The 16486-nt window shown below is 44.7% G+C and overlaps 1 protein-coding gene and 1 long non-coding RNA gene across 2 annotated transcripts in view; both read left to right on the top strand.

The window, feature by feature from the left end:
* The window catches only part of LOC135366754 (protein-cysteine N-palmitoyltransferase Rasp-like), a 202980-nt gene that overhangs the window by 55159 nt on the left and 131335 nt on the right, over positions 1 to 16486 (top strand). The gene's annotated exons all lie outside the window — the stretch shown is intronic.
* LOC135366739 (uncharacterized) lies at positions 12995 to 14044 on the top strand. Its single transcript, XR_010414276.1, has 3 exons — positions 12995 to 13014; positions 13173 to 13311; positions 13993 to 14044. It is a non-coding gene; the product is annotated as an uncharacterized LOC135366739 (long non-coding RNA).

The following is a 16486-nucleotide window of genomic DNA, read 5'->3' as shown; positions in this document are numbered from 1 at the left end:
ATCAAATCTTTCGCGACAAGTGTTCCGATGCATCCTGTAAACCACGACTTGATTGCTTCTTCGTTGCGTTGTACTTTGTGCAGGAATCTTGTCGTCATGCCAGGTGAAGCAACCTAAACACCAAAGGAAAGTAGACTGCGCTTGAGATTGTACATTTATTGTTGGCACATTGAGCTTCAAAGAACATGCATGCCATACACATTGTCAAATAATGAAGCACATGCACTTATATTCCTCCAAAGTTGCAGATTGGGATATAATTAACTTAATCAGTGTGCCAAAATCTCACTTTTTCTTACGTTGCTCCAGATCGGAAGAGTGAGGAGACGCTGTTTGCCATGAGCACTAAACTCAAACTGCAGTACCCTTGAACCATGCGCCAGATGAGCCGTGGAGTATGATCTTCCTATAGAAGAAATACAAGGAAAATCAAAGCAAATAAAAGATGACACCACCATGAAATTCGGCATAACTGACATTAAAAACAGCAACTGATGGTGTAAGGCAGGCCACTAAGGCAGGCGTTCAGAATAAACTTGACCACCACAAAACATTACACCAAACTGATCTACCTTAGCAGTTTTGGAGTAGGTTCTTTTCTTTGTGGTGTGGTGTAAGCTTCGCAACACAGACAGATGACCTGACAAGGAATCGAGAGTCGCTCGTGTGGCATGAAATCAGTCAAACGGCACATGGATGCTAGCAGAAAAGAACTCACCTGAATTGCAAGACTGAAAAGCGGATTCCGGAATACATCGGTCCAATTACATTCAAAATCAGGTCGTCCAATCCTCATTTCCACGGCAGACGCAGAGACCGCTTCATCGTCGCACCTCAAACCCATTCAAACCGCACGGGCGGTTAGTCTGCGTTTAGCGGAACATAGCAAGCACAAGTTTCGTACTCACGATATTTGCAAATGCGAAACGTGTGCGCAGACACATAGTAATAATATCTACTCGTATTCCAGCATGGCGTATTGCAAAATAAGCTAAAAAAACGCAAAAAAACTGAATCCAGCCCTCTACCACACAATTTCAATTCCGAAACTACACGCACATTAGGCCCTGCGGCATCGTTGCGATTGCACAATGATTGCACTTCTCAGTGCAACGTGCAACGACCGTTGCGACCGGGCGACGCGGCGCAGGTGCGTCCGTTTCCAGTCCTGGACGGATCATCGCCGGACAGCTTGAACACGGCCTTTGAAGGGGAAATATTCACATCCTCGTGGGACTTCCCTGGGACATCTGCAAGGATGCGGACATGGATGATCGATTTGGGAATATTATGGGACACAGTGTTCTGTCTGGGTGGGGGATACCCTGAGGGCCGATATCGCCCTCCGGTGGACGTCCTGTCTGTCCCTGTATGATAACCGTATAGGATATCCCCGGGAACGACAGTGTGTTAGGGACATGGCAGGGCGTACAAAATTGCAACATTGTTCGAAGTAACTCAAAGAATGCCTTTTTGGAGCTTTAATAAAAGACAGCCTAATTACTTATGCTACTTAAGCAATGCCTTACAACAGCTACTCCTACATTCTATCGATACGTCTATACTATGGGAAAAAGACGTCTTTGTTTACAGTATATGCTTTCTGAAACGACAAACAACTGATAAGAAAAATAGAACAAGCAAACGGGTATAAGAGCGTGCTTTCAACCATATTATTCAATGAGGAATTTGTAAAAATCGATAAACAATAATCCGTCCAGCGGTCATCATCTATAACGCGTGTGATTCGTCACTCTAATGTACCTGCTCGTTGCAACAATCACATGGGGGCTTTACTTCATGCGTTCGTTTAATCATTTTTTCCTTGACACTTCAGCTTTCATAGCGGGACTAACTTTCACAAGGACATTCGATGAAGACATATTCAGACAGCGGAAAGAAAGCAAACCGTAATGTTTTGCTTGCCTGAACACGGCTCTCGTCTGCTACGGTGAAGCAATCCATGCGGCGCCACTGTCGAGGCGAAGGGACAGAAGGGAGTGTACGTCGGGAGGGAAAGAGGAGTTGTCGCTACTTTTAGTATTCAGGGACTTTAAGTATAACCTCTTTGATGGGCTTTACAATATTTGTTTATAAGAGAGCCACTTTGATGACACTCGGAAGTACTCAGTCCACCACGTGCAAACATGGAAGATGCCAAGATTACTTTCCCAATATATGAGGGGACATTTGACTTCGTATCCTCTACGGATGTCAAGGTCAAAGTTCCTTCCAGGACGTGCACGATGACTTATTCACGCAGCAAGACATCTACATCTAATATGAAAAATCGCCTGGAGGTAATTAACCTTCAATTGCGTATAATTTGCATGCATAACAAATGGCTTTTCAGATGAAACATCTTGGTCTGTATCTGTACCACGTCGCACAGCAGAACCGTAGAGCCCATGATAGCGAAACGCAGTTAGGAAACTATCCTAAACAGAAAAAAATAGCAGAGCTCGTAGCTGACTTCTCTAGAGTACCTCAGAAACAAATAGACCAGGCTATTTTAGATTTTCTTGTGGGGAGCATTCAGCGCTTTTCAGTTGCGGAGAAAGACCAGTTGAGATGCATGATTAGGGTACTTCAGCCTTCACCAACGGTAATCGGACGAAAAGGTAAACAAAACTTCTCAAGTATGACACTGGTTTTCCCCTGTAGTACCCAGGTTGAGCTTCTGTTTAGCGTACGCATAGATGTTTTCGCACATAAATGAGGCAAACTCAGTGACTTAAGCTTCTGGTTGGTGCTCAAATGTAATGTGTATAACTTGCACATTGTTCATAGCTTCCATGTTTGCAATGAATCCTATTGGTGCTGCGTCTTTTGAAAAAGTAACTGTAACTAGTAACTTAACTTCTTAATTCTTCGCGGAATAACTGTAACTTAGTTACCCAAGACTGGTGCTGATGTTCCTGCAGGTTAGAACCACTCAAACCGAACGGCATAATAGTTGCTGTCATTGTTCAAAACCAGTTTTCATGGTAATTAGGAATCACACTCAAATGTGTTGCGGAGCAGTTTTCTGTCACGCGTTATCTGTACAGCAATCCGGGATTCCCTCCCAGTGTTTCCCGTGGCGGACCTCTGTGGACGCTTGTCTCGGAGTTCCTTTCTATAATGTACAACCAACCTGCATATCATCTCTCCTTCAAGGATATTAAAGTGCCACTACGGACTAAATCTCGTGTCGTCAGAATCCTAGCAAAGTTATGTTACTGAAATCTTCATGTCTCACTTTACATTCCTGCGAATATTTTGGCTCTATTTGGCGCGAAAGCTAGAGAAAATTAATTTTTATTTTTGAGAACTGTGACGTCATGTCATGGCTGACGGAGCGCCCGGCTCTCATCTCGCAACGTTGTTGCCCTTCGCGTCTTCCGGGAGAGGGGGGGGGGCACGTTTTGCACTCCGTTAGCGGAGCCCGACTTGTCGCATCATCCAATCGCTCCGACCTTGGAGAAAACACGAAGAAGGGAGAAGACATCTCTCCCATTTTCCCCTCTTTCGATGAGCCTCACATGACTTCTCCACCAAGTGACCCTTCGCGGACGCCGACGCCGTTGCTATGAGACCAATACCCTCTCCATGACATCATTGCAATTTGTGGGATTATGATTACGTCGCTCGCTCGTTGCGTCATCGAAAGATGTGGAGACTCAGCAGGATTGAAATTTCGCGTATAGAATCCTTGAGGCACCTTCTTTTCATGGATTAAATAAAATAAACGCTGTTTTCTGAGTCCAGAGTGGCACTTCAAGGCTGATCTCTTAATGCTGTATTGTACCTTCACCATGCGTGAGGGTATGATCGTGGCGGAAGATCTGCATAAAACGCATTTGCGGAGGTAACATTCGTTCAATTATCAAGTCGAGCTCCGGCAAATCGGTCGGCATGGGTGGATAGGATATACAAGCATTTTGCGAGTGCCGGAACCTTGCGCGCGCGCAGTGAACATCGACCCGTGGACCAAACGCGAAACGTGGTCAGGTTGGCATCGGGTAATAGCTCTCTAATACACCGGGCCGGTGCTTGGGGTGTGCGGGGCCTCAGGCAAAGGCACATCGCGGGGCCTGTTTCACACGAGTAAGTGCATACTTGATATTAAAAAAAAAAGTAATCCCTGGTTGAGGGCTTCAAGGGGCCTGGGCCTGGTTGAGGGGTTGGGCTATGCAAGCGCTGGGCCTTAGGCGGTCGCCTTACTCCCTAAAACACAGTTCCCACTTGGTGACCCCCGACGTGAAGTTGCGTCGCGAATGGTGGCTTAGAGGGACGTTGACAGAGAGCACGTTTGTCGTGTTTTCACCAGAGGTCGGCACTTTGGACCGCCGCTCACTCATGCTCACTCATCAGCAACCCGACTCATTGCCCGCTCACTCATGCTCATTCACCGGCAACTCAGCTCACTGCCCGCTCACTCATGCTCACTCACCGGCAGCTCAGCTCATCGCCCGCTTACTCATGCTTACTCACCGGCAGATCAGCCCATCGCCCGCTCACTCATGCTCACTCAACGGTAGCTCAGCTCATCGCTCGCTCACTCATGCTCACTCAACGGCAGCTGAGCTCATCCCTCGCCCACTCATGCTCACTCTCAGGCAGCTGAGCTCATTGCCCGCTCACTCATGCTCAGCTGCACAGGAAAACTTTTATTACACGCACGTACGAGGGCCGTGGTCGGAACTCGGGAGATATCGCTCCTGTTGAGGCGGTGGTAATCTTGCGGGATACAGGTTATAGAGCAATGCAGGACAGAGGAGTAGCGACAGGGGGGGGGGGGGGCTGAAGTCTTCTCTCGAAACCGCACCTTTGGTAGTGCATTTCGGAGAGGTAAGAGAGAGAGAGAGAGAAATCCTCCCCTCCTATATAAACCTTCCAGTTTTTATTTTTTTTCTGGCTACGCCCCTGATGCAGGACGCTTATCACCAAAATGTAATGGGCTACACTCTTAGGAAAAAGAGAGTCAAATGGTGCTCGAACTCGGACACCATCGCTTACGGAGTGGGCGTTGCAGCGACTTCCATGATTGTATTTAATTAAGGGTGTTGCGTACACTTCCGTCATGGAGGGGTGTTAGCCTCACTCCCCAATGTTGATGACGAGGTTTTTTAGACTATGCAACAGTGAAGTCCCGTACTTTTATTCATTTGTTAAAATTATCGAGAGACACCTGCAACTAATGAAAGAAGAGATAAACAAGCCTGTGTCTGAAATGCCCTCTTTCATCTCAGTTCAGGCAAGCCGGTCCCCTTTGGTCCTCCGATTTCGTTGATTCTATTTTATGCTAAAGCCACACCTCTATGATGAACAGGGCCACTGGTCCGAAACTTGAGATCGCAGCAGTTGCCTGGGTGGCGTCGTTCGCTTCACAGAATCTTCCTCGGGTGGTACTTTGAGGCCGTCTTGTCCGCACCACGAACGCGCTAGAGGAGCGCGAATTTTTATGCGCGTTCTACAGATGCCGGACTACCACATAATTTAAAAAAAAAACGGGCATTTCCTCTTACGAACTGTTCTATAAAAAATCGCGAAAACGCTCGTGAGCGCGATTTTGGCGCGACATCGGGAAAGGATTCTTCGCTAGAGTGGATTCACAACTGTGTCAAGCCTTGACATCGGCCCGCTGAAGGCGCTTCTCGACCCTGAGCGACGTGATGAATTAAGTCAGCGGTGAGGACCGACTATGTAAGAATTGTGCTGCGCACTTTCGTTCAGCAATTAGTGATCTATCGCAGTCCTCGCCTGTTGCTCTATCTGACACAGACTATGTTCAGAGCGAGGACATTATTGAAGAAATTAATAAGAGTATTTCGACGGCAAATATCGACGTAACTCCGCTGCGGCAGTCGGCGTCTCTCTACACAAATGCCGTCGTATGCGTCACGGAAACGGATAGAAGTTGGCGACGCATTGAGCAGGTCAATAAGTCGCAGAATACGTGATGCATATGACGTAGATGAACCGACCACCTCCGGAACAGACTGCACGAGATGTTCTAGCCTTTTGCGCAACATCAGGGCCGCTTATCAGAAGTGCACCTCCAATCAAGAAAGATGCCAGATTCTTACGCTTCTTCCTGAAAACATGACGGAAAAGAAATAGTAGGACTGATCCCGGATGCAACGAAATATGTGATAGAAAAATCAAAAAGTCTGAGATGGAAGCAGGGCGTGTGGGCGATGCCGGACAAGTATGGTGGGCATCCTGTAAGCGAGAACGACGTACAGGTTGCACTTCGGTACTATCTTTAAGACGAAAAGGACTGTTATGTCCAAAGTTCCAACAAAAAAGACGTAATTCATGTCAGAAGGGGGAAGAGAGTGTCATGGGAAGAGAGTCGCTGTTGCAAAGCGTTTTATGACTCGTTCAATACGGGAAACGTTTAGCCTGCTCAAGAGCGCTCATCCGGACATCAATATAGGACTGACGAAGTTCTACACACTTCGGCCTAAGTGGGTTCGCACAGACCCACGTCCGGAACAGTGCGTGTGTTTGTACTGCGCAAACTTTGATTTGATCATCGCGGCCATAAACAATGCGTCATCCATCCAGCTAAGCAGAGACCAACTGAATGCGATGTCTGTATGTCCTGAGCCACAAAGGACATGCTTTTTGCAAGAGTGTCGCAGTTGTCAAGGGGCCAAAAGGATCAACTTACAGAAGCTAAGGATGGACCGTGCCGACGACGTTGATATGGCTCTCTGGGAATCTGGTGACCTCATTAGGAAGACGCTAAAGGCATCGGTATTCCTGAAGGCGGTCAGGAAATGTGCTGCTCTGTACACCAAGCATGAATATATATACAATATACAAAGAAGCGCCATTTGGAACGAGAAGGCCTTCGTGTATCCAAGAGATGTCGTCATGCACTTCGATTTTGCAGAAAACTGGAGAGTCAACTTCTCAAGTGAGGTCCAAGGGTGCTATTGGAAGACGGATCAAATATCCTTATTCACCTGTGTTGTAACCACCATGTCGTCGACAAAAAGTTTCGCAACAGTGAGTGACGACCAATCTCACGGTACTGCACATGCCCTTCTTGCCCTCCAAAACATAACCGAGGCTATACAAGACATCCTGCCCGTTTTTTTTTACCATGTGATATACGTGTCCGACGGTGCTGCAGCGCACTTTAAGAACAGGTACCAGCTCTATGAAATGGGGAAAAACAACTTGTTGCTGCGATGGATTTTCTCTGCCAGTGGCCATGTAAAAATGCGTGCGATGGGGTCGGGAGCTCTTTGAAACATATCGCAAGCTTGGATAACTTGCGATGTCAACCTGCTGAAGCTATTCAAACCGCTGAAGATTTTGTGTGCGCTCTCAAAAAGAAGGAACACGCCACGGAACTGCTGCACATTCCGTCGGCTCCGGTTGCAGCCTTTCGAAATTCGAAAAAGGATGAATGGGAACTGGTTCGGCCAGTGACAGGGATTCGTGGGACCGTTCATCCCATGTGTGGTACAAAGCATCTGAAAGTCATGCAGTATCTGGAGTTCAGCTAGCAAGAACCGCCGAGGACATGTTTGAACGTCGGTCATAGCTGCGTTGTTTTCAGCACGTCGAACGATCACCACACTACGTCTGGCTGGTGATGTTTTCGAGAATGTGCATACAGATCGATGTTTTCCAACAGAATCAGTTTGGGATGCCGCTCACACATAGGTGACATTTGTTCCCGATTCCGCTTTCAGAGCTGTGTTTTGTATTTAAAATGTATGTATGGCTCTTTCATGCACCGTAACTATATTTTACTCTTGTTTTAGTGTCTTTCGTAAATTCTCTCTAAAGGTGAGCAATAGCAAAGCCAGTCACCAAATGAACCACTCTACCGGCTTGCAATGTTGTATTATTCCTGTACATCTATGCGTATCAATGTATTAGGCCAGCTGCCCTGCTTCAAGATAGTTAAATAAGGACCACATCTCAAGCGCCTGTCAACAGAAAACAAAAGATTAGAACGAAAGATGGAACCGTCGGGCCGCGTTACCTGCTGTCCTCATGCACGTAACATGATAGCAACGTTTGTTCTTTGCACCCTGTCCTTAGTCGAAATACGATATGGCACGAAAAGTCCATCTCAGGCACAGGAGGTGATGAAAGGCAGGTTCCCTTCGTCGACGATCAGTACAAACGCCGGAGGGTGGCCGGAGTTGGAACCGCATGGCCGCGTTGTACATGCTCTCCTTATGCGCGCTGGCATTTCGGTTCTAAACTTTTAGAATTTTCAGCAAAAAAAGAAAATTTAGAGACACAAATTTTACACCATTGGAAAGCTAATATAGTCAGGATTCCATGCTTTTTTTTTCGCTAAAATTAAAGGTGGGGTTTTTGAGGAATTGACCTACGAACTTCGTGTGTTTTCAGGGAGGGAGCATGGTCCGTCTCATTCTACCTATTCTCCAGTAACACTCACATTTATGCGTAATACGTCGTTGGAAAGAGCAATTAATTATCTTTCATTTGGTGCAGAGTTCGTAATTCTACCGTGCGTACTTCTTTGTAATAAAAGCTTAAAATGTGCGCAAAATCGCGCTCACGAGCGTTTTCGCGATTTCTTATAGAACAGTTCGTGAGAGGAAATGCCCGTCTTTTAAATTATGTGGTAGTCTGGCATCTGTAGAACGCGCAAAAAAATTCGCGATCCTCTAGCGCGTTCGTGGTGCGGACGAGACGGCCTCAAAATACCACCCGAGGAAGATTCTGTGAAGCGCACGACGCCACTCAGGCACGCTCGTCAATTTTTTTTCTCGGCAACTGCTGCGATGTCAAGTTTCGGACCAGTGGCACTGTTCATCATAGAGGTGTGGCTTTAGGTGATAATGATGATAATTAGGGTTTATTGGCGCAAAAGCTACCAAGGCTATAGAGCGCCAAGAGTGGCTTTAGCATAAAAAAGAATCAACGAAATCGGAGGACCAAAGGGGGGGACCGGCTTGCCTGAACTGGGATGAAATCAAGTACTAGTTGTATTCCTGAAGATCTTGCTCACTCATGCTCACTCAACTCGCTGTTTGCTCACTCATGCTCACTCAACTCTCCACTTGCTCACTCACTCACTCAACTCGCCGCTTGCTCACTCATGCTCACTCATCTTCCGCTCAACTCTTTGTTTGCTCACTCATGCTCACTCATCATCCGCTCAACTCTTTGTTTGCTCACTCATGCTCACTCATCCTCTGCCCAATTCTCTGTTTGCTCACTCATGCTCACTCACTCGTCCCCGGCTGTCCGTTCGCTCACTCATGCTCCGCTCATTTGCCAAAATGAGCATGAGTGAGCATGAGTGAGCATGCTCATGAGTGAGTTTTGCCGAGGTATGGTTTTCACTACGGAGAGCATGCCGCTATATCGCGGTTGACAGGACTCTTTGGTAGTATTCAAACGATCTCCTGTCCTTTTAGTGTGTTCTGTAGTTCTAGAAGAAAAAACTATTTTCTCTCGGATGAGTAATGCAGAGATGCCCTAATTTTTTGTAACCAGCATACGGTAATCTCAAACTGTAACGAAATAAGATTCTAATTTCAGGAACATCCACATTGATTCGCGCACCTTCCTAGACAACGATTTGCCATGCAAAAGCTGCAAGAGATGTATTAGACATAATACTTCAAGCACTTTGTTTTCACTGGTCTTTGAATACACTGGAACCTAAGAATGCCATTTTCAAGGTCTTAAAAACCATGAAATTTTCTCACAGAAATTTTTGCATCTTTTTTATTCGCGTGGATAAACAGTGCAAATTCTGATTATCAAATCTGGTTATCAGTCGGAACTGAAGAAAACCAAGCGCAATAAGTAACTGAAATCAGAAGTGCGAGAAATGAATGGCACCCTCTGTTGTATTTGTTTGCCTTCCTTTCACTCCAATGATCTTCACATTCAGAAATCCCCAAGTACGTTTATTAGCAGGCCACTCTTTATGCCAAGCACCCACGCCAAGAAGAGGTCTGAAATTTACGGTACCAGCTACTTCATTGTATGGTACCCTTGCAGCTATTTTTACAGCTTATAAATATTGCGCTGAAATATGAAATCGCTGTAAAACTTGCATCCTGCACCACATTACATTAAATGTGCTGCTTGCAGTTCTGCAGCGTTGTTTCTTCCTCACGTTCAAGTGAAAAGGCAAAAAGAACGCTCCGAGACTTACTCTCACACAACCATTATTTCGGGGCCATGTCTAAGCACTAAATGGTCACAAGCATACTTTTGAAAACTATACCGGCACATAGGGAAACCGACGTTGCATTTGCACCGACCTTCTATTTCCAATAATTAAACGAGACCTAACTAGTACATCTACTTCGGATGTAGAACATGTTGCCATCCCTTATAACTGCAAAAATATGATTTCTCTCAGAATAAAAAAAAATCAGTCCATGGACACGCTATATGGACCGCACCTACTAGAAATGAACCAGTGGTTGCTGAAAATATACTGGTGTTTGTGTCTTATGTGATGTATGGTCCACATTTTTTTTGACCAGCTATGCCAGTGTGAGAGCTCCTACGCCAGACTAGCTAATTCCTCCTCTTTGTCCTCCATGCGGTCACAGATATGTTACACTACAAGGAAGCTAGCTGGTACCACAGTACTAAACAGGTGAATTAACATGAACACAATCACATAGCAGAGTGAATAACCACCACCATTACTGACTTAGTTTGCTTCGTCGATGGTAACTGAAGGTGGCATATTTCTTTGCTCAGATTTTTTTTATTGGTTTGTTCCAGCTAAAAACAGAAGCCATACACTGAGCAGAAGGGCATAATAAAACCCTCCATAAGCATCACTTTGCCTCTTTGGCTTTGGCAAGCATGGCTTTGCCTCCAAAAGCATGACTTTGGCATAATTGCTTTGTGTCGTGATAAAGGGTACTATGACTGTGTTCGCAGTACCATTTAAAATGTTGGCACCTATAGGGCTAGATTGCAGCCCCCACTGCGTGCAGATATTCTGATGCCTGCAGAGCTGTAAGCTGTTTTTCCTGGTGAAAGAAAGCTTGAAGAGTGTATACGTTGTGGCTCACTGCCAAAGAGATACGGTTGGAGAAGAAATTACTGGACATAAAGCACAGTGAGGCATGCTCCACCCAGGCCACAAGGAGGTACTATTACTTTGAGCCACCTTCTGTTAATGCAGCAAAAACACCTATTTCCACTGAAAGAAAGACTGTGGGCTTTTTTTCTGTTGTGGTTGAAGGGCACACGAGATCATAATAAATTGTTTCCAAAAGCTGTTACGTCGCATTCTGACATGATCTGAGCCAATATGGTCAGCTGATGCTATAAGATCTACAGAAAACACATGCCAGCAGATTCTGAACATGCTATAGGAGAGGGTATGCCCTTGAAATGATGAGATTTGTTCACTTTCCAGATGACTTCACGTATGTGAAAACAATCATAAATATTGACAAAACTGTTATGAAGCAGCGACTGCAACTAATCTGTAGAACTGGGCAGAACAGTTCAATGCAAAATTTGTTCAAAGTGTGCTATAGCGTCATACAGATGGGATGTGAATGAGCTGACGAAACATTTTTCTTGCGTAAGAACAAATACACCTGTAGGTTCTCAAAATGGAAAAGCAGAGTGTCGATTTTTGCAGGAGACAGCCACAAAGGCATCTTTTTTTTTTTTGCTTCCTAGATGGCCTCAACTGACGAACAAGCTGCAGCACATTATGCTGAAATATTTTTGTTTGTTTTTAAGGAAAAATAAACCTGTAGATTTTCAATATGTTACAGGAGAGGACTAGTTATACAAATAAGGGAAGATTTCTTTTAGACGACCTATATGTGAATATACTATCTGAAAAAAAAAGTTATTTTTTGCAAGTGCTTGACATTCTCAAACACTTGGTTAAACAATGAATATAGATCAGCTTGATATTTTTATGTGAAGCTAATCACAAGCAATCAGTTACAAGCATAAATAATCTGGGGCTCCTTCAAGAATGCTAATTTGCCGGAAATTTATAGTAAACTTTACCCAAAATGTGCTCCGTTCTTGAGTTCTCACTACGTCACCAGATTTGTACGCGTTCTACATGCTCTTTGGGATGGCAGACCCGTGCTTCCCTTCTAACACCAGGCAAGGAAAGCGCACAAATGATGTATATGTAGATGTCAGAAGGAAGCTCGTAAGGGACAACTTCATATTTCGGCACAGTTTAATGTGCCCCCGTTATTCAAGAAAACAAAATGATGATTTACATTCGATATATGCATCGTCTAAAAAATGCACACAATTTTCAGTGATGTTTAAAGCTCAGCTACGCCGATTTTCGAGTGTCACAGAATGGAATGGTACTCACACGATGTGTTCATAAGGGAACACTGATTATGTATGCAAAATAGTTATCCCAAACTCCTCACGGTTTTCCGAAAAAGTGAATTTTTAGTTTCACTGACATCCCGTCTTGTGGCCCGCAAACCCTGTGTCGACGACACATTCGTGGTCTGCCCGCGCTCCGGCTTGGCATGACTTTTGGCTTGGTTTCTTCCGCCAAGCCGGCCAGTTTCTTCTGCCGAGCCGTCTGCTGCGCAGATTCACATTGGGGAAGTGATAAACAGTTCGCTATTAGGGAGCCAGTATATTTCTGGACTTCACTAAACCCACGAGGAACGTGAGTTTTGCTTCCTTCGACTGCAAAGCATTTGCTAGGCCAGTACAGGTGTGGTTCGTGTTCTGTGCTGCGTGCCGAGAATGCGTGAGCATTTTGCTCCCGTCTGCAAGAACACTTCAGCATGCAGTTCCAGTGTTTCAAACCACAATTTTCATAAAGGCGAAAGAGAAATCTATTGACTGCAACAATCGGTTACAACTTCGACTGTGTGCCACCTTCGAAAGCAGCGATTTGATCAGTTCATCTGGCTCATACGAATGTTACGGAAGCAATGCGCAACTTCTTTCACAAGAAGCCGAAGATGTTTCGTCCGGGATGCTGTGCCAACCTTATCTGCAGCAGGAGATTGCAGGGGCAGGACTGGGCAGCAGATAAAGGTAAGACGCGTAATGTTAGACAAGTCAGTCATGCGGTGCAAATTGCATCACGTAGAAGAGAAAAATACGCTATCTGTTAGTTACTGCTTCATCCTTTAGAGATTACGCCCCAGCGGGTACAGATTTGGAATTGCCTTATTTGTTAAATGATTTCGCAGGCATTCTGGCACCACCGAAAAGCTTGCACTCCTCGTCTCAACTATCACCGTCTGGGGTTCAAGCTGAAGGCTGTCACCAGTGCCAACCAGACGCCCCTTCAAAGTTCATCTGTTTTTGTTGACGGAACAGTGACACCTGGTACTGAAACATTTCATTTTCCGATTAATCAAGTGCATTCCATCACTTGTGCTCGACTTCTTGTGTTCGTATACCATTTGCTGTTGCTCGCTAGCTTATAGCAACCATGCCTGAGGTGCCAGCGCTTTCAGAGTACATTTAAGCAGTATCATCGTATCATATGCACGGCAGCACATCTTGTGTATTTTGAGTAAGGTATAAATTCAGTGCTGGCTCAGCTGTTGTATTTTGGCCACAAATAAGGTGTTCTTCCAGAGCGCTCAAGGGCAGTTCAAGCAGTTTCATGCGTGCAACAGCACATACTTTTTCTCAGTTTTGACTAAGGTAAATCAAAATCTTCCAGTTGATGTCTTTCGGTCATAAATTATGTTTTTCAAGACATTCAAACAGCATCATGTGTGCAACAGTACATACTTTTTCTCAGGTGAAGTAAGGTAAATCTGTCTGCTGTGGTGTTCTGGCAGTGCAGCAGAAGCTTTTGTTGAATTCAAGTGGTATCATGTATACAGAAACTTGTTTTATGCCTTTCTGTAGCTGCTGTGCTAATATTGTGAGTACAGAGACATTCCTGCAGAACATATCGGAGCATCTTGTGTGCTATTGTTTGTATCATCTGCAGCAGTATATTGATAATGTTAATTATTCAATGACTTCAGCTAACATTTACGTTCTTACTTCCAGGTAAACCTGTCACGCAGATGCCCTACCCCTTGGTATGCATAGTTCAAGATTGTAGCGAAACAATCCACCTGGAGCATTATTCTTCAATTGGCATTACTATCACAACACACCACATACTGCATGTCTATGGTGCGTGTACAATGCATCAAACCTATTCTCAGGTACAGGCCAGCTGGTACGCAATTACAACATGAAACAAATGACACAGAGACCGTAAAGTCATGCCTTTTCCTCCGCGCCTCGGGTTTCATGTTATTATCCTCACATGCAAATCAATTTGCCTGTGCTGTGCAGCATGAGCAAAAGCATATATTGTTTGTGGTCACATGACACGGAACACAAATACAGTGAAACCTTCCTATGTTGGACACCCGCGGTGCAGCCGAAGCGTCTCCTACTTATAGAGGTGTCCGAGTTACAGAATATGACGGCAACAAAAAATGGAAGAGATCACAGCTGTGAGAAATGTCCCCCTCCTTCAATTTAAGGTCCTTTAGTGGTACCTGGTGGTGGTTCCTGGTAGTGGTACCTCTACCCACTCTTCACTGATAATTATTACTGATTTTAGTATATTGAATTCCGTTCAGATTCTACTCAATGGCATTACCTCTAGAGCTTTTCGAGCAGCAAGGACTTGTCTCTGAAGCGTCAGCCCACTTCTCATAGCTTTTGTGCAGTGTTTGTTCAAAGGCTCTAGACAAACTGAAGACAAGTGCTCACATAAAGAATTACAATGTAGGCTGACAGCACTTGTTTTTTTTGGACTCTAAAAACTAAAGCAACAAAATGCTGAGACCAGTATAGGGGAAAAAAGGGGCAAAAGTCAAGGCCACTGGCTCATTTTGGGATTTTTTGGTGCAAAGATGGGCCGATATTGAGGTAATTTGACCAGGGTTTTCTCCGACTTTGCAGGGAAAACCCTATCCTACTTCCAAGATAGGGAGGTGTTCGACATAGAGAATTTCGTCCCCATGTAGTTTCAATGGGAGCCTGCCTGTGCCATGAAATCTTGTCCGACATGGGGAGTTGTCCGAGGTAGGGAGGTGTCCGACTTTGGAGGTTTTACTGTACTATAGAGCATTCTACATCATGTAATCTAACAGTTGTTCACGTTTGGATATTTTAACCATGGAATTTACCCTGCATGCACCATACCATGTTCAAACACGAACAACTGCTAGAGAGCAGCATGTACTGTTTCCGTATAGCACTTATGGCTTGCGTCCTGTGATCGGAAACAGTGGTGTCTTTTTTCTGCTACAACTAGTAAACTACAATAAAGGTTTAGAAATACTGTGTCATACCATAAAGCACTATGGGAAATGGCAGTTTGAAAAACTGGAGAAGACTGTCATTAGAATGGGGGACATGTTCTACGGTGAAATTTTTTACAGTGTGTGCTGTACCACGTAATGCACTGCAGGCCTACCACAGTATGGTAACGCTCTGAATACTGATTTGCTCAAAAAAGGAATGTGTGCATTTCTTGTACTAACTTCCCCTTATGCAAGGTTGTACAAAAATGTTTTCAGCTAATGGGGAGGGAGAGGACATCATTCTGGAGTCTCGTTGACCTACAATGTGTCGTGTGTGAAGGTCATTTTGAAGAGTGTAGGTGGTACAAGACTGTGTTCCCACATTCTTGGCAGTGTTGACTAATAACCATAATAAGGTAGAGGGTACATTTGTTGCTTCATATATTTGTGTCATGGCAAAGTATGTAGAGATACATCTGTCTCAACATGCAGGTGACAAAACTACTTTTTATGCCAAAACTATGACAAATAATTGTCTGTTCAGCACCACTAATCATGTGCCAGCCTCCATGACATGTCTGTGACATTCCAAAGTGATTAACATGTCCCACAGATGTGTGCAATGCTGAAGATGACTGTGTACCTACCATGGATTCTTGATTCAAGAAAAGTACTGTGTGATTTGCTAACAGCGCCTGGCTGTACCTTCACAATTCTACATAAAAATATGTAAAGTTTGCCGAAGGAAACATCATGAAGGTCCATAGCGAAAAACCCTGAGACGAGGGATAGGAAGGGACATACACAATGTCTCAACATAGCGTGTTTATGTCCCTTCTTGTATCTCCTCTTCAGGTCTCGCCATCATGGACACTATCACCAGCTCGCTTGCTGTTGAACCGTTCTTTCAACGATAAGGGTCACTTTCATGGACTGAATGGCAGCCAACATGCTGTTAATAAAAATAATGGAAGGAGCTCAATATGATCCTTAGGCTGTGCGTGGTCATTGCTTTCTGACAAATGGTGACTTAGAATTTCAGGACAGTGCCTGCAGTGGTAGCATTCTTATGTTCTCACCCTTGACACCCATTGTGTGTCATCGGTCATCTGTAATCTGCTAATATGCACATAGCTAAAACAAAGTATATTTGTATTTCTTTGAATACAGTTGGTACAGCACATTGTTTTTTACATGTTCTTTGGAAAATATAAATAAAAAATTCTCTACTCTGCAAG

The sequence above is a fragment of the Ornithodoros turicata genome, chromosome 1, assembly GCF_037126465.1.
Source record: "Ornithodoros turicata isolate Travis chromosome 1, ASM3712646v1, whole genome shotgun sequence".
In the NCBI taxonomy this organism is placed as follows: Eukaryota; Metazoa; Arthropoda; class Arachnida; order Ixodida; family Argasidae; genus Ornithodoros; species Ornithodoros turicata.
Note: the sequence above shows the minus strand (reverse complement) of the source record. Positions and strands in the feature narration are given on the sequence as shown.